Genomic DNA, 26,818 nt, shown 5'->3' with positions numbered 1-26,818 from the left:
GGGGGTACTGGATAGGATGCTGCAAACCACCAAATCCAGTGAGCTCAGCTGAGAGTTGAGAAGGGGTTCACCCACCTCTCTTCGGTTTCCTGAGCTGATGAAAACAGGGTTTTGAAAGCTGTTCGTGCTGTAATTTGTCTGTCTGGTTGCTTCCTGTTATAAATTACATTTTCTGAAATGTGGTATCACCTAAAGGTTGATCCTTCTTTCAGATATGACAATCATTTCCCCTTAATTAATCTTGATAGTTTGTTCATCTTCACAGAACAGATCTTCATGGGAAGAAAGAAAGGCACATTTCCTTCAGGAGCGAGTTATGAACACACTAAATTGAAAAGCTGCGATGTTCTGTCACATTAACTCGGTCCCTACAACACAGCAGTCGTGCTTGATGAATGGCGACATTAAGAATAACATTAAAAAACATGTGCATGGGGTTGTGATGGCAACCAGGATACCTAACTACCCAGTGTTACATACATTGCTCTCCTCATTTATGCCTTTGGGAATGATGGACATACGGGGGGGTGGGAGGGGGGATCAATATTTTTTCAATTTTTCATCACAGTTGACAAAATACATGGATTGTAACTGGACCTTCTGTTGAGCTATAGTCCTGTAACTTTAGTGCTATGAAAAACCACATTGCTATGTTATATTAAATATGGAAATATATGACACATACCATAATTTATTGCACAAATCATTTATTTATATAAACTGTATGTGTGGGTGCATAATGTCACATAAACCCACAGGAGCAGTTTTCCAGGGTGTCTGTCACCAAAGTGCTGTCACTGGTGTGAGGAGAAGGGAGGCTGCCGATTTAAGACTGCAAGTGGCAGTGAGCATTATTTTCTTCTGCTTTTGACCTACCTTTCCCCAGTTCTGAATGGCTGGTGTTCAGTGCTTTCTTTAAGCCAGTTATCTGGGTAGAGCTTGCTTATGAAAAGTCACAGACATTAGTTTAAATCACACTGCTGTCAATGACTCTCTTTGGTGGGTCATATTGATATAGAGTCCTGGAGGTTTCTGGCTCCAGCTGAAACACGGACAGCTTCAAATTATATCCTTTGGTATCAGTGAAGCATTAAACAGTGCCAGGGGATTTTTCCAGAGCCCTTGGTGCTATTTTCGCCTTTTCATTCTTTCCATCCAGCCTGGCAAGGTCACATTTAGGCTAACACTGACCACTTCCATTATCACACTGATGCTGCCTTCTTTCACTCGCTCTCCTCTCTCTCCCGCTGTCTGTGCTGTTGGTGTGCACAGAAACCCCCTTGGTTTCCCTCTTGCCAGCTGTACCTCTGCTGAAAACGTGCCAAGGCAGGAGCTGCATTTGTGCTCCATATTACTATGCAGCAGTGAAGACAGGGCTCTGGTTCATTACTCCGGCTCCTACAGTGCAAGCAAATTATAATAGTTTAAACACACTTCAGTTTACTTTCACTCTGAGGGATAAGAGTGTGGGCAAGCCAAAGACTGGAAAACTGTGCAGAGAAATTCTGATGGTTTAGCTTTTCTTCAGAACCTTTATGGCAAGTAAGGCAAAAAGAGGTGGTGGGTGAGAAACACTGGTTGTGGCTTGAGTAAAGATGCACCTTCTGTGGAGGAAGCTTTTGCACTGAGGGCACCCCCAGCAGGGGGGACTCGGAAGCTAATTTGGGCAGTGTAAACACGTGTCTGCTCTGTACCTGTTTGTGTGGTGCAACAATGTTTAGTCACAGCCACTGTGCCAACCAGAAAAGCCTACCTGTGGGCAGCAGGACCTGCCCCTGGGGAACAGGATGGGCAACGCAGAAAACAGCCCTGGCTTTGTTCCCCTGACTTCTGTATGGGGGGAGAGTAGCAAGGGGGGATCAAGGGGTTTAAGGACAAGGCAGTCTTCAGAATTACACATCTTACAATTTATTTTCTGTCTCCTTTTTATTTTTTTTTTCAGAGCTAAATGTAAGAGAATCTGATGTAAGAGTGTGTGATGAATCAACATGTAAATACGGAGGAGTGTGCAAGGAAGAGGGTGACGGCTTGAAATGTGCGTGTCAGTTCCAGGTAAGGGCTGCTCACCTTTTGTTTGCTGTTTCTGACCAATCTTTCAGGTATATTGAAGTGTTTATAGAACCACTGCTTTAAAAATTTCGCTCATCAACTGTCTTACATACTCTAACCATAGGCTCATTCTTTCATGGCACTGATTGGAATGGTGTGTAGCTAAACTTCAGCAGGGTGTGTTCAGGGGGCGAGTGGCAAGCGTAGCATCACATCTGCTCTCTGCATGGTTTTGGTAAGTCAGCAACAGCACAGAGTGATATGGGCAAGAACAGAAGGCCACCACATGTGTCAGGCACCCCACCTGGTACCAGCACAAGCAGAGACGGGGAGCACCATGATACCCACTCACTGCCTCCCCACTTGGCCTAATCCTGACCCAAGACCCAAGAGAGGAGTGGAGGTGGCCTGGAGCAGGGTATCCAAGCGTTGTAACACACAGTGGATGAAGCTTTATGTTTTAAATGCAGTACTTATTATGGATTGCTTACTCTAATACCCAGGATTTGGGGGATTCTTCCTTCCTCTGCTGGTGGCCAAATGTAGTACATTAGACCATGGAAGATCTTAAGGCATTTTGAAAATCAGATAGCAACAGGATCAGCAGTGATTATAAAGTTTATGAATGAAAACAGTAAATTAGTCCCACTCAGGAAAAAAAAATAATAAAAGAAAATTTGATTAAAAAACATCCTCTGAACTTTTAAAAATTAGTAAATTCCAAGTTCAGTTTGCTTCATTGTGTTTTGAGCCTTTAGTTTACAGTTTTTATAACTATCATGGCAGTCATTCCTCTTCTTCAGCTCCAACATTTTAGAGAACAAAGAATATTGAGGTTCTTTCTTTTTACAGTTTATAGCCAGGAGAAATGTATCAAATATTATGAGACTTGTAGTAAAACTGGAAGAGGTGTCAATGTTATCAACCAACCCTGAAGTGGGCTATTTTTCTGTGTTTTAAAAATAATCACGTGTGTTCTGTTTCCAATAAATAATAAATCAAGGGTAGCCAGAATAGCCACAGTGTGTATGTGATCTCACACTGGCTTTGGATTCCGCTGTTTCAGAGCTGGCTTTTGATATGGTGTTGTTCAGGTGGGTACCGATGCTGGGAGCATAGGGCAGCTTTTATGTTCTGTAAGAACAATGAGATATGACTTCCTTTTAAAGGGGGAAAAATACAATGTAGGAGAACAGGTTTATTCATCAGTCTTCACTCTGCCTGTACTTTTATTTATGAAAAAAATGAGATAAAATCCCAATAATGATTAAAAAAAAGGAAATTCAAGCCTTGGCTAAGAAAAGGTTTAATCTATTTTCTGTAGGTGATAAATTTTATGACTTCCTGGTATCCAGGTCATGAAGACTCAAAAAGGAACTAGCCCATGTCATAAGCTGACAGTTTGTCTTGAAGAGTCCATTTTTAAAAACAGTATTATTTTTAAGCTACTTATAAGTTTACTTGTATGTTTCAAAAAGTTTGTCCTGTCCTCTAAAGAAAGAAATCCAAGGATGAGAAGAGCGTACTGTGTGTTTCAGACAGAACGTGGAATTCTTCCCCTAACTCTCAACCGCAACTAGCAGCACCAAATATCCTGAGCAACAAACACCCAGACCAAATTATTAGATTCTTTAGTGCAAGCCTGTCTGATAGCTAGAATTTTATTTTTTTTTCCGACATTGCAAGGTTTTGGGAAGGAATTGGACATGTGTACAGTGGTTCAGATGAAGATGTCCTGAAAGGCAGAGTGAGGACACAAGCCTGTTCTCCCTGAAATGCATTTCCTGTTGCTCACAGCTGAGGCAGAGAACATGGATGAATGAACCACTGGCCCAATCCAGCAAGGCACTTCTTACACTCTTAAAACTGCAGTTTTTAGAAAAACACACTCTGGTGAGAGAGTTGCCTCATTAAAATGGTCTCAGGTCCTGGTGCTGATCAGGTGAGGTTTGTCCTGCTGGAGGGCGACTGCTGCTGGGTGTGAGGCTACAGTCCTGGCTGCATGACAACGGAGTGTTTTGGGGAGTGTGGCTATTTTCAGCTGCCCCTGAATTAAGGCCAAGGCTGGCACAAACCATCAGATTCAGGAAAATGCACAGAGATTTCAGTTCCTTTCCAGGCATCCGTTCCTTCCTCCTCCTCATTATCTGCTGCTATCCCCAGCCTGGCAGCATTTCTCAACTGTTTGGTCTTCTAAACCTTTAAATATTAATGAGTCATAGTTTTTCCTCCTAGGATCTCCTTTGGAGATGACTGGCTGCCAAATTTCAGCATTGTCACTGAACCAGCTATAATGTCATAGCAGCAGGAGCTCTGCAGGCCATGACCTCTGTTAACACCTTGTGGGCTCTCTCTGTCTTGCCAAGTCACCTAACACAAAGTGAGATACTGAAGTTTGATTCCCCAGAATCAGATTTACAAATTAGACTGTAGAAGAGGTGTTGAAGGATTCACTTGTGCTCTGCTTGCTGTCACTTTGATGATATCCAGCCTTTCTATGGGCCTAGTCATGAAAACTGATAGCTCCCTTCTTATGGTAACAGAGGTGGGAGATTAACACACGTTGAGCAAACTTTTTGAAAGGTCTTTTGCTGTAATTTGGATAATGTTTTACAAAACCTAAATTAAAAACTGATCAGCACTTCGTGAGTGTGTTATGGACTGGCAGGGAGAGGTGAGGTGAGAAGAGAGACAACATGAAGCTCTTTTTCAATCTCAGTAAGAAAGGCTTGGCAAGAAATGGTTTGATAAGGTAACTGCTTTAATAAGACAAAACAGGACAAGGAGTGTAGATAGTGAGTAAATCTTACATCCCTTCACATGCTGAACACCCTGCAGTCATGCAGCATTGGATGGAGCACAGATGGATTTTCCCATGGGATACTGTGCAGAACAGATCCTTTCAATGAAGAGATGTTCTCCCTTTTGGTCATTTAAGCTATCAGAGGATTTTCTCACAAGAAAACAACTGTAATACTAAAGGACATTTGCATGAGTACTTTTGGCTGCAATGTACCAAATCACTGCAGGTGTACCAAACTGTAAAAAAGCAATCACTTAGCCTCTCATTTTCTATCCTCAAGATAGATACTTGAAAACATCACACAGCAACTTTAAGATTGAATGGAGAATTATCTATTGGAAGGTATTGTCCCCCTCAAGAGCTTAATTATTCCCTAGAAGTGACTGTTCAGTATGAGATGTGGCAGGACTGATGGCTCTATTGAATGGCTGAAAGCTACTCACTATGGAAAGGTACTACAAAACTGCTGGAAATAATTTCCAGAGCTGGCAGCGTGATTTACTTTTCTCCGTCCACGTTTGGTTCATTCTCAGTTGGTCATCTATGGCAGGATAGCAAAGGAGGGAGTGATAGTTCCCTTCAAAATTACATTTTAAAATTTTTTTATGGTTTGTGTATGCCAAAACACAAATTTATGGCAGAGACTGTAATTTGGAATTTGGAGAAGAAACTCTTGTCCTTTTGGGTCAGTTTAGCTTAACTAATGTTGCTATTCCTGTGTGAACTCACTGGTTGAACTGTGCCAGTTCAGTAATACACTTAATGTGGTCAAGAAATTTGGTGGCTAGCCTATGTATTTGTTCATTGCTTCTTGTTTGGTTTTCTTTTGCTTTGGTGTTTTGAAGATGGAGAAGGTGTCTGGAATTACAGTTACTGTTGCAGCCCCAAACAGGGCAATGTCTCCTTTTCCACACACTGGAAAAGGTTTGGATCTCCAGCAGGGAGTGGCACAGCACTCATAGATCATAGAATCACTAAGGTTGGAAAAGACTTCTAAGATCATCAAGTCCAACCATCACCCAACACTACCATGACCATTAAACCATATCCTGAAGTGCCACATCAACATGTTTTTTTGAACACCTCCAGGGATGGTGACTCCACCACCTCCCTGGGCAGCCTGTTCCAATGCCTCACAATTCTGTCAGTAAAGAGATTCTTCCAAACATCCAATCTAAACCTCCCCTGGCACAAGTTGAGCCCAGTAACATTCAGACATGTTAGGCAGGTTGGTAGTCTCGTTGTGTTTCCCAGCATTTCAATGCGCATTAGGGGCCACAAGAGGTATATAATCCATCTTTTTTAACATGTAAGGAAATAGAAAAATACAAGCTGCTCCTTCTAAAGTCACTCTGAATGATAAATTTTTGCTTTCTTCCTTTCTTTTTATTGAATCTACCAATGCAACTGACTTTGAGTTTAAACTTTTTCAGTGAAGTAATACAAAAGTATTATTATAGTTGTTGACCAAGTAAAACAGGCTCCTGATGCTCATGAATTTCATGGTGGATATGATTGTTTTCTATCTCCTGTGAAAGATCATTCTATGACCAAAATGATCAGCAAATCTCCCCTTAAACACTGTTCACCTTAAATTTTCCTTTGCTCAGTTTACCCCCCTGTGCCTAGTCATACATTCTTGTACTATCTTGAAGGAGTTTTCTCCTTCCTCAGTGTTTATCCTTCAGACACTTATAGATGCTTGTCATATTCCCTCTAGCCATTACTAAATACCACTATAGTTACTTTGTTCTTTTGATCTTTCGTTCTGAATTCCTATGTTCAGCCCATATGGAGTTGGACTATTATTTCAGTGATCTGAAAGAAATACATACAGTGATATTGAGAAACTACTGTATTTTAAATCTTCCCTTAGTGCACAGGGTTATAACTTACTGCTAGTAATTCATATTTACAGAAATGTCTTCCTGTATATTAATGTGCAATTGAGATTAATCACATGATTTTGTATGGCTTTTTTTTTTTTTTTTCCAGTGTCACACAAACTATATTCCTGTTTGTGGATCAAATGGAGACACTTACCAAAATGAATGCTTCCTCAGGAGAGCTGCTTGCAAGCAGCAGAAAGAGATAACAGTGGTATCAAGGGGACCTTGTTATTCTGGTATGTAAAATCATTTTGTGTCCATAATGGGAAATGTTATATGGTTAGCTTTTCAGTTTTGCCCTTAATTCCAGAGATTTGAATTTTCATGTTTTTCACAGAGTTAAAAGTCCTCTTTAGCAATGAAATATTTTTCTAGCGAAGAAATATGATATTTCTTTTGATATGCTAACAGGTTAATAAATAAATGTTAAAAGTAGAAATACTTTATCTGAGAAAGTAGCTTGTGAATGCTTCTGTTGTATGTGTAAGGAGCCTTGATGTTCATCATAAGCTTACAACAAATTTGGGACAGACTTGAAATTAGTAATTTCTTTAGGACTCATTTTTTGGATGTACAGAGTTACTCTAACATCCAGCAAGTGACACTGATTGTCCTGACGGCCACTCTACCTATATTCAAGGCATCATCTTTGACTAATTTCACTTTGGATCATTACACTGAAGGTATACATAACTCTTACAAAATCATTGTGCCTCACATCTCCAAAGGACTGGCCTTTTCTGTCTTTCCACACACTTAAAATACCTGGGATGGGTTTTCACCAGCTTGCAGCATGCTCTTGGACACAGAAACTTTGGCCACCAGAGGTCTTCTGAACCTCTGGATATATTCAAAGCTGGTCAGACCAGACACCTGGCTGGCTTTCTCAGCATTAAATTGCATTTCTTGGTAGCGTAAACAACTGCATTCTTTGGTGCAGAAATAACACACACACAAAAATTTAAATTGTGGGACACTCCTCATCTTCCCATACACAGTAGTTACTCAGACTAACCAAAGCAAGGTTATGTATATATTGCAGCCAAAAGCATGACTATGGGTTGACTGTGGGCCAGGTGCACACTCTTAGCTAGCTTTGTGCTGGCTAGTCTAGTTATCAACGGCAGTTTAGAAGTAGCAGCCTGCAACTTGCTCGTAGCTGCAACATCCAGCTGAACATCAGGGTAAATACGTGGGCAGTGTACCTAGGCCAAGTCCTTGCTGCTGCCATCCCAGAGCTACCTCATTTGGATGCAGCATGTTTGTGTTTTACATGACCTGCCCTATTGCCCATGACTGCAGCACAGACCTGTACTGAGATTTAGTGTGTCTACTAAGGTCCAAAGTAATCTGTGATGTTGGTCCTAATGCTGAAGGAGGCCTGTGTTTTGTGCCCATCTCAGCCACCTAATTCCAGCATACCTCAGATAGATGAATCAATCTACCTTCTTTCCCAATCTCCCACTTGTAAATTATCCCAAGACACTGCAGAAATAGGAAAAAAAAAAATGCATTACAGTTTTGGAGCACTCAGATATTCCTATAACAACACCTAAGAAGTATGAAGGTTAGAACTGAAGATGTATAAGTAATTTTTTTTTTTTTAAATTTCATGCCAAATTATTTTAAGAAACAGACTCACAATGTGGAATTTTCTTTCCCTCACTAGAACAAAATGCTAGGATAATGTTTTGGGAACAACAAAGAGAAGTGTTAATTTTAATACGCCTTCTACCCTACTAAGAAGAAGAGATTTCAAACCAAAAAATTGATTCTTCTCAGCTTAAGGTTACTGGCAGCTAATTACTGTTACTCAGCTAGTGTGGGATTTTTTTTTTTCAACCTTTCTCTCCTTTTCTTTGAGTCCTACATAAACCCCAGGAAACAGAGCACAATTTTTAGCACTTAGTGAAATAGATCAAGACATTGTGTACTGAGACACAATTGACCAGAAAGTACTCAAAACACATTTCTGAAATTGTGGATGCAATTCAGGCTGCATATTGCATTTACACTACTGCAATTTAAAGTGCTTTGGCAGAGCTCCACCAGAATGGTACCTGCCTCTCCCCAAGTGACTGCTGAGCTCCAGTTGTCGTGCAAATAATAGATCATAGAAACCTATCATCTCGAACGTCTCCATGCCCTGCCTGGGATCAGGGGTCACCAAGAAGTCCCTAAATTTGTACAACTTGCTATGAAGTTGCTTTGTTCTGGGACATCATTGGGAGCCAAGTATAAATTCAGTAGTTCCCTATCAGAGTTTTGATTTTTCAAAGCAAAGCTTCATCCTGGCAGGACACACCCAAGGCAACCGAACTATTTAATATTTTAAGTACATCAGACTTCTGAATCTCATAAAAGACTTAAATACTTCCTGTTTGATAGGGATTGATACCTTCTGAAGCTATGACACCAGAACAGACTATACTGAAGGATTTAGTCAGGCCTGTTTCTTGGGAGGTAACACTTTGATTAAATTTTTATGGCCATGGGTGATTTAGCAGCATATTTATATATTTATTTCCTTTGTCCGAGTGCTGTCAGAGTTGCAAGATCCTAAAGTAAGCAACATTTAAAAAAAAGAGTCAACCACAGGAGTTTTATTAATGAACAAAATGTAAGTTTTGGCATTAAAAATGGTGGTTTAGAGAAATGTAAGAGAATGTGTGGCTGCAGTTTTGAGGACTGGATATACAGTTTAACATTGTCAAAGCCAGTTTTCAGTGAAGCGACATTGTTTTTTTTAAAATATCTGGAGTGATTTTACGGCTCCATCTTTACAGAGTTTCGTCCCCTTGGCACAAAGTTTGGATGACAAGAGTCTGTGAGATTTAGACAATGCATGTAGCCCCATGTTGCCATATACAGAGAAACAAGGAAAATGAGTGAAGTGGAACTTTTGTGTCCTCTTTGTCTAATATACTAAGATATTTCTTAATATACCTTTGAGAAACAATGGGTCAAATCACACTCTATGCAGTTTTGGGCTCCACCTGATCTGGCTTTTTTGATTCAAAAAGGAATCATCCGGTTTGTGATCGGTTGGAGACGAACAGGGCTGCAAGGCAAAGTCCTTGCTGGTAGTAATTCCCATCTTCCACAGCTTCTTCTCCTTGCTCTGCGGGATTATGTTGTGCACAACAACAGAATGTCATCCCAGCCTTTTCCTCTTTTTTGTTTGTTTGTTTGGTTGGTTGGGTTTTTTTTGTTTGTTTGGGTTTTTTTGTTTGTTTGTTTTTGTTTGTTTTTGTTTGTTCGTTTCTTTCTTACCCGTATCAGTTCCTTGCTTCCAGTTCAGCCCACAATGAAACACAGAGATGGGACCATCTAGCAGGGCAAGTGGAGATGGCAATATCCAGGAGTCCTGCCAAACTCAGCACCAGCAGTCTTGCTGCTGACCTGAAGCCTTGGTCAGTTCATAAAGGGTGACATTACACTGAGATTTGTTCATGTTATGAACGAGCCTCTACCAGAGCTTGTCTTGAACTGGCTTTTCTCAAACCATTTTGAGAAACCAGGAAGGGATTGTGGTCAGGGTGCTCAGAGCATTGAGGAGTGTCAGGTCCCTTGATTTCTTGTGCCTCCTTTAGTTAATGAATTTATTGTTTTTCATTCATTTAAATAAAATAAATGAACCTAGTAAATAAGAAATAGACCTTTATGATTAATTTCTAAGAATGTGTGCTGCTGTTAGCCCACACAGAGCGACAATTTTGACTGCTGACAGATTTGTATTATATGCACATGAAAATGTAACCACACAATGATGTAGTACTTGATATATTGTACTTCCAGCTTCTCAATGTACTTTGTAATTTGGAAGGCACAATCCATTGCTTTCTGTTGGGATTTCTAAAGTTAAAAAAAAAAAAGCTATTTGCAGAACTAGAAACAACCACCGTATCTGTATTAGATTTAAGGCATTATTCTCTTAGGAGTGGCCTTTACTTAGTTTTCTTCAGTTTGAAGTAAACAAACACACTGAATTTGAATGCACAGTTTTTTACAGGTTTTGTCTGTTTGTTTGGTGGTAGTGGTGGTTTTTTTGTTGTTGTTGTTGTTTTGTTTTGTTGTTTTTTTTTTTTTTTTATGGGAGTCTTACAGTGAAGCGTAATTAGACACACACATTGTCCTTAATAAAAAAATGTAATAAGCTCAGTTTAATCCTTTTGAGGGAATTAAAGAAGAAATTCTAGGCAACTCACTTCTAGATTAAGGAAGTGCGCAAATAACTCTTCATGCTCTTGCAAGAAAGCATAAAAACTTGAAAACCTGCTATAAAAACTTGGATTCATTCTGAAAGCTGACTCAGACCCTTACTCCAGGATTTGGTGCAGTACAGGAGCTTTCCTGTCCAGCCTGCTAGGACATCACTGTTCAGTCATTAGCAAATGTTTTGGAAGCAAAGAAATAGGCTTACCCAGACATACCTCATCAACACATGCCAGGATTTACTAGCCTGTACTTTTTTTTTTTCATGGAATAATTAAGCAGTAGATGGCTGCCAGGACGAAGTGATAGCAACCACTTTGGAAGTTACCAAGGTGGATGGACACTCCCTATACACAGCCTGGCAATGCAGAGGTTAAAAGACTATCTCAGGCAGCCAGAGGCCTTGCAGCTGCTGGCAGTTAGGCTTGTCAGCACTCCTCCCCAAAATCTCCTGCGGGTTTATCAAAATCATGGGTAATTTCTAGCAGGCAGCCTGCTGCTGGAGGATGGGGATACAAACCCAGCAGGAGGAGGGCTGAGCTGGTGCTGCTGGGAGCACTGGGCGGCTGAGCGGGCAACATGAGCTCCGCTCCATTGCCAGCAGTGGGAAGTTGGAGCTGGCTTTGGTCTTTGCTCTGGCTGGTGGATGGAAGTGAGCTGTGCTGGTTTTGGATCTCTTCCAAAACAATGGTCCTTGCACTGCTGATTGGAGAGTTCGGGGCCTGTGCTGCTGCTGCAGGAGCTGATGGAGAATTGTGCTGTGCTGAGGAAAGAGGGAGTTAAAAGCTCTCACTGAGCAATGCAGTAGTGCTCTTGTTGCCATATCTGGTGCCAGCTGTGTATCGGGATGGGCTTCTTTGATAGCAAGTTCTTGAGAATTTTATCCAGTCTTTACTCAGAGGCACTTTGGTGTGCCTGTAGTGAGCTTGCCCTGTCCCACCACTGAGAGGACTGCTTCATTAGCTCTAGTAACCAGCAAATCCAGGCTAACAGGGAACTAGGAGTTGAAATGACAGCTGCCCTTTATCTCTTCCAATTCTGTCTTATAAGATGTGTTACCAAAGACAAAGGAATACAAGAGTCAGCCTTATCCAGAACTTGCTCAGTGAAGTTTCTAGAGTGCTGGTGTGGGAGGACCAATTTCAGCTTAAATCAAAGAAGTGGCTTGTATTGACTTTGTACTAAAAATCCACAACTGTATCCCAAAAGCTTTAGGGGAAAATCCAGGAGTTGGGTATAAATAATGCAATAACTCTTGGGTGCCAAATTTCAGATGCTGGAAATAGCTTCTCAGCTGTCAGCTATAAGCAAAGGCTTACGAGGTAAGCCTTGCAATACCTAAATTCTGCAAATACTTTTTTTTTTTTCTTTGTTTCCTGGAGAATGGTGTCTAGTTTTACCTTCAGTGTGTCAAGAGTTGTTCTATTCTGCCCACAACTGAATAGCTGCTGACCTGTTTCTTACACAGGTCTAAAAATGGTTCAGTGTTTTAGCATTTCTTTGCCTGCTTCTCTGTGAGCAGGATCTGATAGGTTTTCTCTGGAGGTACCCATTGCATCACCTGCCTTATGTGAATCAAGGGGAAGGGTCTGCTTGCTTGAAATTTATCAGTGGACTGTTTGTATTTAGCAGTTTGGAGCTGTTGCCCTAAATCAGGAAGAGATGGGTTCAATTTTAATGTTTGAGTTAAAAGCCACCACTCCTGATAGAGAGAGGCTTCAGGCTATTTTGGGTTTAGAGGGTGTATCTTCTGCCTCTGCACCAGAGCAGACCCACAGTACAGAAGTGACTCCTTTCCAGAGAGACCAAAAAAAAAAAAAAAAAGGGATTCTGAACGTAGCCTGGTGCTTACAGTGTTTGGATGCTGTGTCTGGCCCAAGTGCTTCTTTATTTATCTTGTCCAGAAACTCCTTCAAGGATAAAAACAGCTCACAGCACAAGCCTGTACAGTTGTGGATAAGCATAATTTTACAAGCTTATTTGGAAAAGGGTACCATAAGTAATGAGAGAAGTAATTGCTGACCTGTGGTTACTTCTGTCCAGCGTACTCGCTTGTTTGAGCATCTTTCTTGCCAGGTCCTTGTGCATGGAGACCACTTTTTGGAAACCCTGTGTTGGTTAAGGGCCTGAAAAGAGCAGGACTGCTTATCCAAGTAAGCCTGCAGCAGATGCAACTTTTTAAGCCAGCAACTGCTTGGGAAAAATCTATCCAAGGCTTCAAAAAGAGCAGGAACACCAGCTTAGTTTATCATGGTTGCTGTGGAGACAGAGTCCTAGCACAGCTCCCAATGCAAAGTTGAAAATGATGCAATGTTATAGAGGATGATACTCTTTTTGTATGGCTCTATCCCATTACTGTGGTCTCCTGCCAAGTGGAGACAGTTGCCTGTGGACTTCATGTGTATCAACTTAATGATGTATAGAGATCATTTGCACGGCTCTTGTTAGAGCTCGTAGTGTCTCTGTGCGGGTCCCTCCCCTGCCACACAGTGTAAGGACCTCGTGGTGTCCCTGGAGCCAGCTTTTCTCACCTGGGGGCTGAATGTGCAGAGATAAAGCAGTCAGAGAGTGAGAGCTGGAAATAAAAACATGGAACAAGTCAAGTTCCTTTGAGACATTTTAGCCTTTGTTTTTTATATGAATTCTGTGTTGAACTTGCTCGTGTTTGTATGTTAGCCTTTACTCCCCCAGAACAGGTCATGACACAATTTCACCACTAAAAATAAGCCTATATACCTACTTCATATAAGTAAATTATACTTTTTCAAATTTCTTAATGAAGCAATGCTGCATCATGAGGCATATTTCTCAGTGACTCAACAGTGATATTTTATATACGATTGTTTGCTTTGTCAGTAAACTGGGTCACTATCAATGGGAAAAGAGCCCTTCTGGTTTTTGCATTTATTTCTATAAGGTGCTAAGCTCAGTCTATTAGACATGGAATAGCAATATAGGAGGAAAGAAAGGAAAGTTTAGGCAGAGGAAAAAAAATCCCTCCTTATTACTGATACTCCATGTGACAGGGGATTATTTTTAATGTGTGAAGTGACCCAGTAACATGGAATTTCACACTTTCATCCATTCACTAGAGGGAATTATTCTTAGGAATATAGCTACTTAAAGAAAAGCAGGGGGAGGAACGGAGCAAATGGAGGGTTTGGGTTTTCCTCTGATGTGAACAATGAGCTCCTATGTGGAAGTAAGAACCCCACTTCTCTCTCTGCCTGGTCTGCTGCTTCTTTCAGGTTTGTGGAAATAAATTCGGCTGCCTTCTCCATCACCAAACCAGGCATGAAAGGAGAGGTGTGGGATGAGCAGAGTGTGTGCTCTGCTCCTCTCCTCATCTTCCACAGAAGCTGAGCTAGTGCGGATGGGGAGCAATTCACTGACAGTAGTTGCCATCCCATCCTCTCCACTTCCTTTGAGCAAGAAAGACCAAGGGAGGTTTGTGACTTAGAACATGTGTCTGAGGGTTTGTCTCATGGCTGGGCTAGCTGAAGATGCTGTGCAGAGCAATGCCCAGTGGGGTGCACATCCCCACATGGTATCTGCAGCCAGCTCTGTAATGCTCAGAAGTGGTGATAGCTGGCCTGGGGTGGTGAGGAAGCTCAAGTCCTGCTGATGCTTGAACTGCTAATGCAGAGGGGATGCAGTCACAAGCTGTCAGTCATCAGATGTTAATCCAGTTGGTCTAATGTCAATGAAATAAATATGCCATTAGAGCATCCTTATGTGAAGTGCTTGGCTAAGCTGAGGGGAGCTATTTTATTGTTTGATGGCTTAAGCCAACGTTACTTTTTTTTGAGGACTAGTTTTCTTCTAGAGGTAATTTTTCAGTCAGGTGATATATATATATACATGTATAAATATGTATTACTTCTTTCATGTACCACTCCAAGGGCCAGAGGGTAAAAAAAAAAATACTCAGAAAATCAGACTCTCTACTCTTCATCTCTCATGTGTTTAACAAATTTGAATCTAACTGTTGAGAAAAGGCTAAGAAAACAATTGCGTTTTCAGTATTGAATGATGTTGTTCCTTGAGTAAAAATATCTTGACAGGGAAAAGAGAGAGTAGGGCACAGTAAGCATGGACAAAGTGTTAAAGGATGCTAGACTTTTTGTGGGATGTTTGTTTTTACACCTGGCTCATGCAATGTAACACCTGTGTAATGTTTTACAGTGACAAGCTGCTGAACAAACAGCTGCTCCTGGAGCAATATTTTCATTTGCTTTCTTTTTTTTTCTCACCCTCTTTTTTTTTTTTTTTTTTTTTCAGACAATGGTTCTGGGTCAGGAGAAGGAGGTGAGTGTCAAACCCCTGTTATACATGCTTTTTCTCTTTCTTTTTTTACTTTATGCATGTCTGGTTTATGTACATGCTTGCTGTATATGACAAAAATTAAGGAAAAATTATGACAGCTTACAAATGAGCTCTAATGTTGCAGTGTTATCTGACCATCTCCAAACAGTATTTGTGTAGGAATAGGTTGTAGTGTGCATTTGACTGATGTTGTTCTTTCAGACTTGACCTATATAATTTTTCATTTGTTACCAGCAGCATAGCGTAATATTTAGATTGTTATTTCACCTGCATTTCTTTCCTGGAAATGTCTATTCACCATAAATTTATTACCTTTTTTTTTCTTGCATTCATTTCCTTAATATCTAAAGTGATAAAATTACCTTATCCTTGGTCAAATATCCTGCTTAAAATGAATAATGACTGCATTATATCTGTTTTTATCAAATATTTTACATGTTTCTGTTCAAAGCTGTATATTCAAAGAGGAGGTGTAGCACAGCTGGAACTACTAGAAGTTTTCCTGTCTTTGAACACATCTTAACCTTCTTCCAAGGACTGGAATAAAACCATATATGTAGTTTTATCACAATTCTATCTTTAATACTACAAGCAAGAATACATATAGAATGAAAAATCTGAGATACAGACATGGGAAAGCCATTTTGCTTCTAGGCTTTCCTTGTAAGAGGAAAGTGTTGCAGTGCCTGCTGATGGGACTGAGTTTTGAATACCAGAAATCTTATATAGCCACGTGTGCTTTTGTGGAAAACAATCAATGGCATCACTGTGTAGCTAAACATGACAGTTAACTTGCTAAAAATCAGGAGCTAGCTCCCTATCAAGTGAAGGGGAGGCATTTCCCTCCCCTTTAATGAGATGCTATCAGTCAGTTCCTGGGCTGCTGCTCACAAAAGTCCATTCTCACCTTTGTTTGCTTTTGAAGCTGTGTCTGAAGGTGCAATTTTCTGCTCAAACACTAGCTCTTCCTACTTTCACTGGTGACATTCTTCTGAAGCATTTCTTCCTGAGGTTGCATCTCACTCCTCCCCCAGCTCTGTTTGTTTTCCTTCCCCCTTCGGTACCCAGCCTGTTACTCCACTGCAGCTGCTCCCTGCAAGCTGAGCGTTGCTTGCCTCTGTACTGCTGGGGAGTTCTTGTAGGAGACACATGACAGTAATTTAGTCCGTGTCTGACTTTTATTTTTGGAACAGTTTTAGAAATGTTTGGATGCTGTTGAGATTTTTTTTTTTTTTTCCAGTATTTCCTAATTGGATACAAAAATCCCTCTTAAAGTCCCCAGTAAATGTTACTGTATTGGTCTGGGAGAGTTTGGGAGCCAAGTGACAGATGTGGGGATTCTTTGGGTAATTTCATGAACAGTTTAGAGAAAAGTAGGCTGGAACATGCTGTGTTTTGTTGGTTAGGCTGCTCATTGAAGAGATGAAAGGTCCATGTTCAAATATACTCAATGTTTGATTTGGAGCAGAAGGCTGAACTCAGGTCCGTCTTCTCTTGGTAAGAGAGGTCCAAAATGGACCTTTGTCATTGCTCTTGTTTTTCTTCTCACTTGAAATATTCATTGTGCCTGGGACAAAGAGTGAGAGGAAGGATACATGATATAGAAAGGCTTTGTTACCTGGGCTCAGTGTGCCACTGACATTTAATTATTTATGTAAAATAGAATGGCACAGATTGAGGAAATGTGGGGGTCCCTCCACACTACCTTGTAGCAGTGGTTAATGCATTGTCTTGGGAGGTGGAATACGCAGGTTCAGTTCAGTTCAGGCAGAAAGAATTGGATCTGAGTCTCCTGACATCAGGTGAGTATCTGCGCTGCCTGGGTATTGAATATGAAAGGGACAATGTACCCACTGCCTTCTCCAGCAGGTTTCTGACATTAGCCCTTCATTTATTTGGGTTTCTTCTGAGTGTCTTTGGGCTCACTGAAGTGTTCCTTCTCTTCACTATGAAAATAGTTTGGCTTAGTTCTTAATTTTAGATTGAAAAAATATTTAACCAGAAATTTAAAATCCTGCCTGGCACTTTTTTTTTTTTTTGATACATCTGGGCTACTTGTGACACATTGTATTAATAATGTCCCTGTCCACCTTACTCACTAAAATGGGAGTGATCTTCAGCATGTTGAGCCATTTTCTGTGTCTGAAAGAAATCCTTCAAATGATGGAACCCACTGTTGTTTTGATTATTGAACTCTGGCCAAAACTCAAGGATATTTTTGTACTAACTGTTTTTTATAACTGGATTTATTTTTGTTCCATTATTCAAGTAACTGTAAAAGTGTTACAGGGAAACATTAAAAACATCAAAGACTTATTACAAGTTAAGAGAATGTAGAATTAAAACCAAACTTCTAAGGGAATGCTGAACCTATTGAGGATGGAGATGCATTGTTTGGGATCCAGACAAGATGAAAGAGCAAGAACCCAGGCAGAGGATGACCTGAAGGGTAGAACTGCTCACTGGTGCACACCACAGTCCTGCCTTCCTGATTGTTCCAGCTATGGGACTGACTGGGGCACAGCTCCTTCCTGGCCCAGTTTTCCACATTTTCTTTTGGAGGAAGACAGGATATGATGAGATAAAATAATCACCCAGGCCTGATATTTTAATATCATACTCTTCACTAAGGGTGAACAAATGGGAACCAAGTTGCTTGGGGATTTTCTGTGCCCTGGGGGTTAGGTACAGCTACTGCTTCTAAATACAAAGAAGCAGCAATGGAAGTGGAAAAACTCAAGGGTAAGCGAGAGAGAGACAGCAAGTGAGCAAACATGCTAGCTTAGAGATTTATGTTTTCTCCCTAGCATTTACATTTCCAGATGTTAATCACAGAATCAGTGTTTGCTATGTTTCTTAAACACACAATTAGTGTGATTGTGTATGCACCAGTGATGCTTGCACACAGAGAATGGATGAGTGCAGCTGCTTTTCTGTGTTCAGGAAGCACTGCAATAGCTGTGCAGGAGATGTCCTGTTTGCTGGTAGATTATTAAGTGAAGGGAAGTACTGTGATTTTTCCCTCCAACTCGCAAACTGTATGATTTTAAATGCATTCATTTTTATGTCAGAAAAAACATGACTAGATTTAGAACTGATTAAAAAAAAATCACAAACGTTCTCTTCCTCAAAGACTATTTCAGACTATGTCTTGCCTTAGAAGTTGTCATGTGCCACAAAAATGCTGAAGACTGTGGAACTACTGATCCAGGTTCCCCCCGAATCATTCTTACTGTTACAAAGATACTAGATTTTAGGAAAAGAATTAAGAGTGGTAGATTTCTCTCAGTATGACATGTAGAAGTATAATTTTTAAGGGTGACACAATTGTCTAGTCACCCTCTGACATTCTGAGTAAGCAATTTCTATTTGCAATGCTCTGACAGCACAGTATTAAGAAAGAGTTATAATAAGATTGCTCATTTTTCTTACTTCAGAAGTCTGAACCTTCGATTAGCTTAATAAAAATTACAGCTATGAAACCAAACTGTTGATCACTTGTGGCAATGGGTACACTGAAGCCACTTCTAAGAAGAGTATGGGTTGTTAATTTAGAAATCAGAGATTATTCCAAAACCTCTTTACCATTGTTTCACTCCTACAGAAAGCAATGTCAGAGAGTGGGGAACGAAAATATTGCTTCGTTGAGGTCACAGCTGAAGATGGTGGGATCTTTCAGATTTGCATTTAAGACATGGACTTCTCTCCATAATCTCATATAAATCATTCTGCAATTTCCCCATTCTGAAGAATAGAGCCATAAATACAGCTCTTGACCAACTTTGTTTAAATCCAACAGGATTTGTTGGCATTTGAGGCAGAATTAGTGAAAGAGAAGCTACAGGCTCAGATTCATGTACATGTCTACCAGTTGTAAATTGCAATACTACTTGACCTGCTGGATATACAAAAAAAAAGATCCTCAGGCAGTCATGTGTGCATAAAGGAGGTAGATTGCTAGCTTGCATGAAACTTTTTTTTTTTTAAAGAATTTAAGGTTTTTATTTCTGGTGGAATCTGCCATGTTCTTCCTGTAAAAAGAACTGTGCTGAATAAAGTAGCCTTTGGTTTTTTTTTTTCCCCTCAAGTTTACAACTTGATACTAACCAAAGAGGTCTAAAAAGAAGCCATCATCTTAGTGGCCTTCTTGTCCTGTCACTCTTAAAAGAGCTAGCACTCAAGACTCTTGATGAGGACTCGTAGGGAGGACGACCACATGAAATAGCCTTCATGTTCAGAAGATCTCTCTTGTGTTAAAGCTATCTTCCTTGTCAATATTCTAAAAAAGATCCTAATATGACATTGCCCAACTAGTAGTGAGACAACTGAAAGGGCAGTCAAAGACATTGGTCTAAATTCTGCTCAGACTTACAGTCACATCCTATGTTGTTAGAAGAAATTTGGCTCACTGTAGATGAAGACACTGATTCTTAAATGAAAGCTTTTTGAAGATGAAGCTGGTTCCTTTTTTTTTTTTTTGTCAAAGGTATTGGTGATGGAAGTAAATTGCTTTCATCTGGCAATAGTCCTTATTTGTAAGTCTTTTTTTTGGTAGTATTTTCCGTGTAGCATCCAGGTGTAAGGCAAAGTCTTTTGAAGGAGATTCTTATTTCTTCTGAGCTCCCACATCCTGTCTTTGGTAAACAAGAACTTCTGAGCTGTTCTTCCTGTGTCCCTCCAAATAAAGTCTTTTTTCCTCTTTTTCCAGATAGTCCTTAATTTCTGTTTCATACTGCCAGCAAATGACAGCTGTGATGTTGACTTTGTGGTGTAGTCAGGCCTTTGCTAGGATGTGTTGAAAACTATCAGCACGTATTACATATGTCATCAAAGAGTTAACAAATGGTAATGACTTTTCAAGACAGCTTCTCAGAGACAAAGCAGTGTCCTAGAAGATACAGGTTCTGTGCTCTGGCAATCAAGCAGCAATGGTAAAATTTCTAAGTCTCCTACTATACCAGTAACATTAATTTTGTATTCTTTTATTCAGCATTTATCTGTGTACCTAAGCAAAATGCACTTGTGATATTAAAAAAGATGTAATGGTAGTTAGACAGATGGTATCTAATCATTTCAGGCTTTTAAGCTAAGGAAATAACATACTTGCAATACATATAGATAAGTTAATTATTATTAAAATAATTTGTTTTGAATTTCTAATCCCTCTGAAATTTAATAGCTAAAGTATCTTGTGATGAACATCTAGCAGATTGCATTTAGTAATTAATAAATTGATATACAGTATGTGCTTTTTAGCAGGCTGCCATCTGTTCCTTCCCCTCACTGGGGACAACACTTATCCAGTAATTGTCACACAGTCTGGGTGGTATAAACAGACACATTTTAGAACCTCGAATATTTCTCATTTTAATTTGTAATAATGCTACTGATTTGTTTTAGTGTATTTTAATATGACTGCAGAAACTTGATGGTGATTAACATCCTGAATAGGAGGTAACACCACGTCTTTTAGCTTATTTCTATAATCGTGTGTGACTTGGAAAGACTTAAGTGCCAATTCCATCGTGTGGCTTGTTACTGAATGCCACTTTAGCTTCAAATAGCCCTATTTATTTCTGTTGAGATCCTGCTCCTTGTAGGTAAAATTAACATTGAACTAAAACTTGGAAGAGTTACTGTGTTTTCACCACAGACTCAGCAAAGCGGAGGCAAAGTGCCTGAATGTTCAGGCCTTCTGTTGGTGAAAAATTGTTCTAAGCAGGGTTTTCAGGAGCGCTGGAGCTTGCTTGGGAGGATGCTGGAGCCAGGGGCACAAAAGGACAGATTCCTCTTGCCAGGATGACGGCATACGCAGGCAGGCTCATCTCCTGGATCCTGAATAGTGCCCACAGGATGGCATTTGGCACGTTCATGAAATTGTGGGACACCTCCCTTGATGTCTGGTGATTTTCTTGTTCTTGTCCTTTCGGTTTTCCACCATCATCTACTCATGCATAGTTTCCCTGGTGGTTACTCTGAAGTTGCTATATCTTCCTTTAGAGAAAAAGGAGTTAGCTGCATTTGAAGCAAGGCAGTGGAGTGAATGGGTATTCGAGTTCTCCAGACAGAGGGCCCTGCAGTGTAAAAGCTGATCCAGTTCTCACAGTGTGCCAGCTTTCCCCACCATTATCCATGGTGTCATATACATAGAACCAAAATACCAAACACGTAACAAGGGTAGTGGTGGAGGGGGTCATACAGTGCACATCCTCAAGTCCTTTGCTTAGAAGAGTACACGCTGTCATTATCACAACCACAGGGCAAACATATCACCATGGCTAGATTGTGATTAGGGTATGAATCTTCAAATTCCCCTCCTCCAGGCACCTCAGTCATAAATAGAACAAACATCCTTGTGTTAAACTTGTAATGCCCCTTGTTGCAAAATCAAGCATTAAAGGCTGGTGTCTTTACTGGAGCATGCTTACAGCTGCAGTCGCTGGTCTGCAGCACCCAGGGGAAGAATCTTTTAGCCAGGTATAGATCTCTGGCTATACCAGCCAAGTAGTTGGAACAGGACCTTCCACTCTGGCAAGTGCTGCTTTTGCATATGATCCAGCAGCACAGTCAAGATAATTCAAGACTCTGCATGCCAAAAATGTGGGGTAGCTAAGAATAGGTGTTGCACTTGCTTTAAATACATACTTACAGACAAAAAAGAGCAAGTTTGCAGCTTTGTTTCAGATTGCAGGGACGATCTCCACTTTAACTGTGTTGTTAAAGTTGCCTTAAAAATTAAAGGAAGAGACAATAAGTCACTAAACTGTTCCGTGAACTGCAGCCCATAATGTGTGATATTGTGGACTGTGGTGTTTTGAAAGGAATTTTTGGTGCTAGCTGTACTGTGGGAGTCCCAGTCTGACCATACAGGTGTTCCATACTTACGGGTGCAGAAGGGGATTTGCTGTGGCCCTTCCTTTTTTTTTTTTTTTTTAATTGAGATTATTCACTCCCATGGGATATAACAAAAATCACTATACTCCCAAAACAGGGACTGGTTTTTAGAGCGGCTTTCCCAGACAAAGCAATCTTTGGATGGAATAAAGGAAAACCAAATTTCATCAAATTTCTTTATTTCATCCATGCATGGCTACTGAGGAGTTGTAGCTCTCCACAAGCTCCCCCCACTTCACTGTAAACAGTGATAAATACATATACATGGCAGAGCTCCCTTTTCAGGCCACGCCTTGAGGCAGACCCAACTTCACCTTGACACAAACTGATGCCTTTGCTACAAGCCTGATTGTAAGCCCTTAGCAGAAATCCAGATGTATTACCACTGTAGGAACACACAAATGAGCTGCTGAGGGAAGCAATTTACTGCTGGCTAATTCCTCTAGAGCTACTGTCCATTTGCAGGCTCCTAGCCTGCAACTCGTAAGATAGAGCTGGCCATCTTCTGCAGAGGAATAATGACTTGAGAAGTGCTAGGGAGCACTGCAGCTCAGAGACACAACTGGGAGTCACAGATCCCATCCTCGTGCCTCATTTCTTTTGAAGGACAGAGCATTAATGAGATCCTGTCTTGAAACACGAAAGGGAGCTGAAAAGAGAGGGAAAATGAGCTTTCAATCAATATGAAATTAAGATGCCAAAGAATGAAATTAATCAAGATACCAATGAAAGCGAGGAGAAGAAATTCTATAATCATCTGTACATCAACATTAGAAGCCAGCATAATAAACAGGAGGAGCTTGAATTGCTTATTTGGGAGCATACTTTGACCTAATTGATGTTACTGAAACCTACTGGGAAGGTCTGATTGATTGGAATAGTAAAATGAATGGCTATAACCTATTTAGGAACAATCAAACATGGGGGAGAAAGGAGAAGGAAGGGGCAATCTGTCAAAGGATGCGTTGCCTATTTGGAGACATTTGCAACAGAGAGACTTGTGCTCTCAAATACCAATACGTTAACTTATTTTAAGAGCACACAAGTGGAGTACTGAAAATGTCTGCTACCAATTTAGGCTGAAAAACAGTATTCATCTGTTCTGTATTGGTGGGGAAAGCTCTGTTTTCTTGAAGGACTTCAGTCTAAATTATATGCAGTGTCTCACGCTGCTAGTGCAAAACCAACATGCAGCGAGTAATGAAAGAAGCTTCTAAAAATTATGGATGACTATTGCCTAACTTGGAAACATTACATTAATACACATTCATCTGTATTACACCTCATCCTGACAGGTGTAAATTATTAGTAACTGAGGTGCAGGTGTTCTTGACTCGCACTTATTTATTGTATGCAAACAAAATACAGTACAGATAAATAACTCTATACACATGAGATCCAGCAAGTTCTGATCAAGAAAAAAAAAAGCACACTTTTTCTTGAAGAAATCTAATTTTTAAAAGGCAGAGAAAGCAATCTTAGGGAGGGAGAGAAGTTTACACTGAATAGTATATAGAAACAATGAACAAGTAGTTGTGGACTACTGTTTATGAAAATTAAACGGTGGCATGGGCGTTCACAGGGAGCAGAACCAAAGCCCATGAGGAAGGGGATGTGTGTGTGTACCTGTCTCTTCTTTTACTCCAGTACAAAGTTGAGATGCCAGTAGTGCAGCAGAATGCTCTGTAAAGCATTCTGTTTGCATTTGTAGTTAAATTAGATGGTATATAATAGAACATGATGAAATATCTTCCATGCTAGCAGCACTGCAGAAGGATATTATGCACCAAATGTTAAAGACAAGTGTTCTGTAACCAGCAGGTCTAGCTGAAAACTCTAAAAAAAATGGGTAGTAAAGAATTCTCTGGCCTGTGGATGGTGTTTTTTTGATTTTTATTCTTCAGAAGTACAACGAGAAATAATGTGCAAGTATTTTGAGGAAAGATAAACATGATGATCAGTAGGGCTACATCCTCTCATTCTGGCATCAATTAGAAGCAAAGCAGTGGAACAGAAAGTGGAAGAATCAATGGAATACAGAATTAAGGGAGAGGAAACTATTTAATGCCAGTCATCATGGGTTCATGGAAAACCTTTACTTACCTTTTTTTATAAACTTATTTTTCCAAGAAAGGCATTTGTACAACAGAACATCTTATGTGAGCATACCACCTCAAAACCATTTTCTTTCTCACTCAAAAGCAATCTCCCATACAAGTCTAAGTAATTAGAGGGCACAACATCTACACAGTGCACATCTAATGTGCAAAAATATTGCCAATCATTGAATCGTTAGACATTAAGGAATTGTTGGAAAATTAGTGTGTTTCTAGGGACTGTCCTTCACCTCATGACCCCTTCCACTGGTGACCTGGGAGCAAATCAGTCAACACTGATATGATCTGGACACCAGAGGACAGGTCACTGAGCTAACAGTATGCACAAGCAGTCAGAATTTTAACATCTGAGGATAGAATTACATGTGGCAAGTCTGGGATCTAAGCGATTTTTCCTCAGTGTCAGCCTGTCTCCTACAGATAGATTGATGACCCTGAAAAGGACTTATTGGGGAATAAGGTGAATAAGAAAATGAATGTGAATAATTAATGGTCAGTGCAGAAGAATGGTCAAACATTAATATGATTCTTGGATGTTTTCACTGAAGAATATCATAGACAGTATGTGGCTTTGATGACAACTCCTGTGGAGCAGTGTGTCCAACTCTTGTATCCGTAACTCCAGAGGGTGTTAATGTGCTGGGGGATGGCACCAAGGGTCAGCAGAACAGCAGAAGTGGAAATACCATGAATGAAAGCCATGGGCAGTGCAGTTTGTTTAACTTATTCAAACTGTAAGGGCTCATTTATTGGCATGGAAAAGTGAAATCTGACACTAAAGGACACTTTAGGATGTCAAACACAGGAATGTGGTATCTAGAAAGAAGGAAAAATCAAATAAGATGTACATTTGTAAAGATAAAAGCAAATGACCTCTACTGTAACTTAATAAGAGTGCTGATAGAATTTCCACAGTGGGAATTGTGTAATAAAGTTTGATATGTATTAATCTTTGAAAAATTCACAGCATGCTTTAGACAGAAGTTAATTTGAGAGGCTCACCTGCACTATTCTTCGTGTAAGCACAAGTAGGTAGGAGGGAGAGATTCCCTTCAGCCAGTATCCAGGAAAATTAGGAAGGACTGTTGTGGATTTCTTTTGTCTATTTACATATAATGAATGTAAATGGAGCTCTTTAACTGATGGTGTTTGATTTACTGTTGCTACAGCACATAAAGCTGTTGTGAGAAAAGGAATCACTTTGATCTCTGTCCATCTGACAGCCTTGTGTAGTCAGCCATACCACCACAATACTGCAATACGTTAAATGGCTCTCAACACCCTCTGCAGATTCCTGTGGTTCTTTTCCTTATTTTCAACTATCTAGCTCTCCTTTATCACTTTGTTAGAATCAAAAATAGGAGTGACTAATGGTAGTGAAACATTAAGAGTACTGTTTGTTAATCTTTTTGTTTTACCATCTTTTACCTGGTGAGGAGTCCTGATGTCCATGTCAACAGTAAGATTGATGCAGATCAGAATATCTGAGCTATTAAGTTTATTTTATAGGGTACATAGCATTTCTACCAGCTTCTTGTTAAGGTGACTTTTTTCCTTTAGTACTGTGTAACGAAACGGAATAATCTGCAAAATACACTACAGCGTATATGAGATATGAGCACAGCCTAATTGCATCAGTGGGAACCAAAAAGTGGAAAAAAGGCAAGCTGTAACCTTGCATAAGGATATCTGTAATTAAAGACTGTCAAAGAGAATAGCATTCAAATCCCCACTACCTAATATTCAAGAGCATTAAAAGGCACAGGATTTATACATTATCAATGCCAATTAAGAGTAAATGTGACTAGAACAAATGTCAGTGCTGGTTGTGTGTCTGGTGGGGCAGGAATAAATACAAATCACTGATATAAGAATAAAGGAAGAGTCAATCAGTGAAGCATTAGCATTTTCAGGCATGCTTTCTTGTCACTTGTATGGTTCTACCAACCTCCAATTGCCTGATTTTGAAAAAGGGAGCACTATTAAGGTTAATAGCTTGATAGCATGATAACTTCATGTTGACAAGTATACCTGAAGGCAAATGGATTTAGATAAGCAAAATCAGAGCTTAATATGAAAGTCATGCTTTCTGCTAACAATGCTTTATTTTTTTTAGAGTATGAAGGATCTGGTACAGAAGTTCAGAGAAAACACTCAAAATGTGGAGTTTGCAAATATAGGGCTGAATGTGATGAAGATGCAGAAAATGTTGGGTAAGTAGTAAGTTTTCCTTAATGTCACTGAACAAAAAGGGGAAAAATGTACTTTTCTTTTTTTTTTTTAACATGATCATCTGGTTTGTTCTTACAGTAGTAATATGTTTGATATGTGTCTCTAAAGAACAAACCATGTGCAGTAGCAAGGTAAAGGGAGAAAACAACAAAGAGGTATATTGGAGAATCTTTAGCAAAAATTTCTCAAACAAAAGACCTTGATTTATTTTATCCTAGCAACAAAAACCCTCAAAACCAAACAGGAATTCAAAATAAATACTGATCATTCATCCCTGAGACTTTTTTTCTCTC

The 26,818-nt window shown here is 40.0% G+C and overlaps 1 long non-coding RNA gene across 1 annotated transcript; it reads left to right on the top strand.

The window, feature by feature from the left end:
• The first annotated feature begins 1,939 nt into the window (after positions 1 to 1,939).
• On the top strand, positions 1,940 to 26,508 carry LOC103770720. The gene is made up of 4 exons (XR_608142.1): positions 1,940 to 2,052; positions 6,848 to 6,977; positions 15,238 to 15,264; positions 26,410 to 26,508. It is a non-coding gene; the product is annotated as an uncharacterized LOC103770720 (long non-coding RNA).
• Positions 26,509 to 26,818: the final 310 nt, after the last annotated feature.

The sequence above is a fragment of the Merops nubicus genome, unplaced genomic scaffold, assembly GCF_000691845.1.
Source record: "Merops nubicus isolate BGI_N331 unplaced genomic scaffold, ASM69184v1 scaffold27153, whole genome shotgun sequence".
Classification (NCBI taxonomy): Eukaryota; Metazoa; Chordata; class Aves; order Coraciiformes; family Meropidae; genus Merops; species Merops nubicus.
The sequence above is the reverse complement of the archived record's forward strand: the minus strand, read 5'-3'. Positions and strand labels throughout refer to the sequence as shown.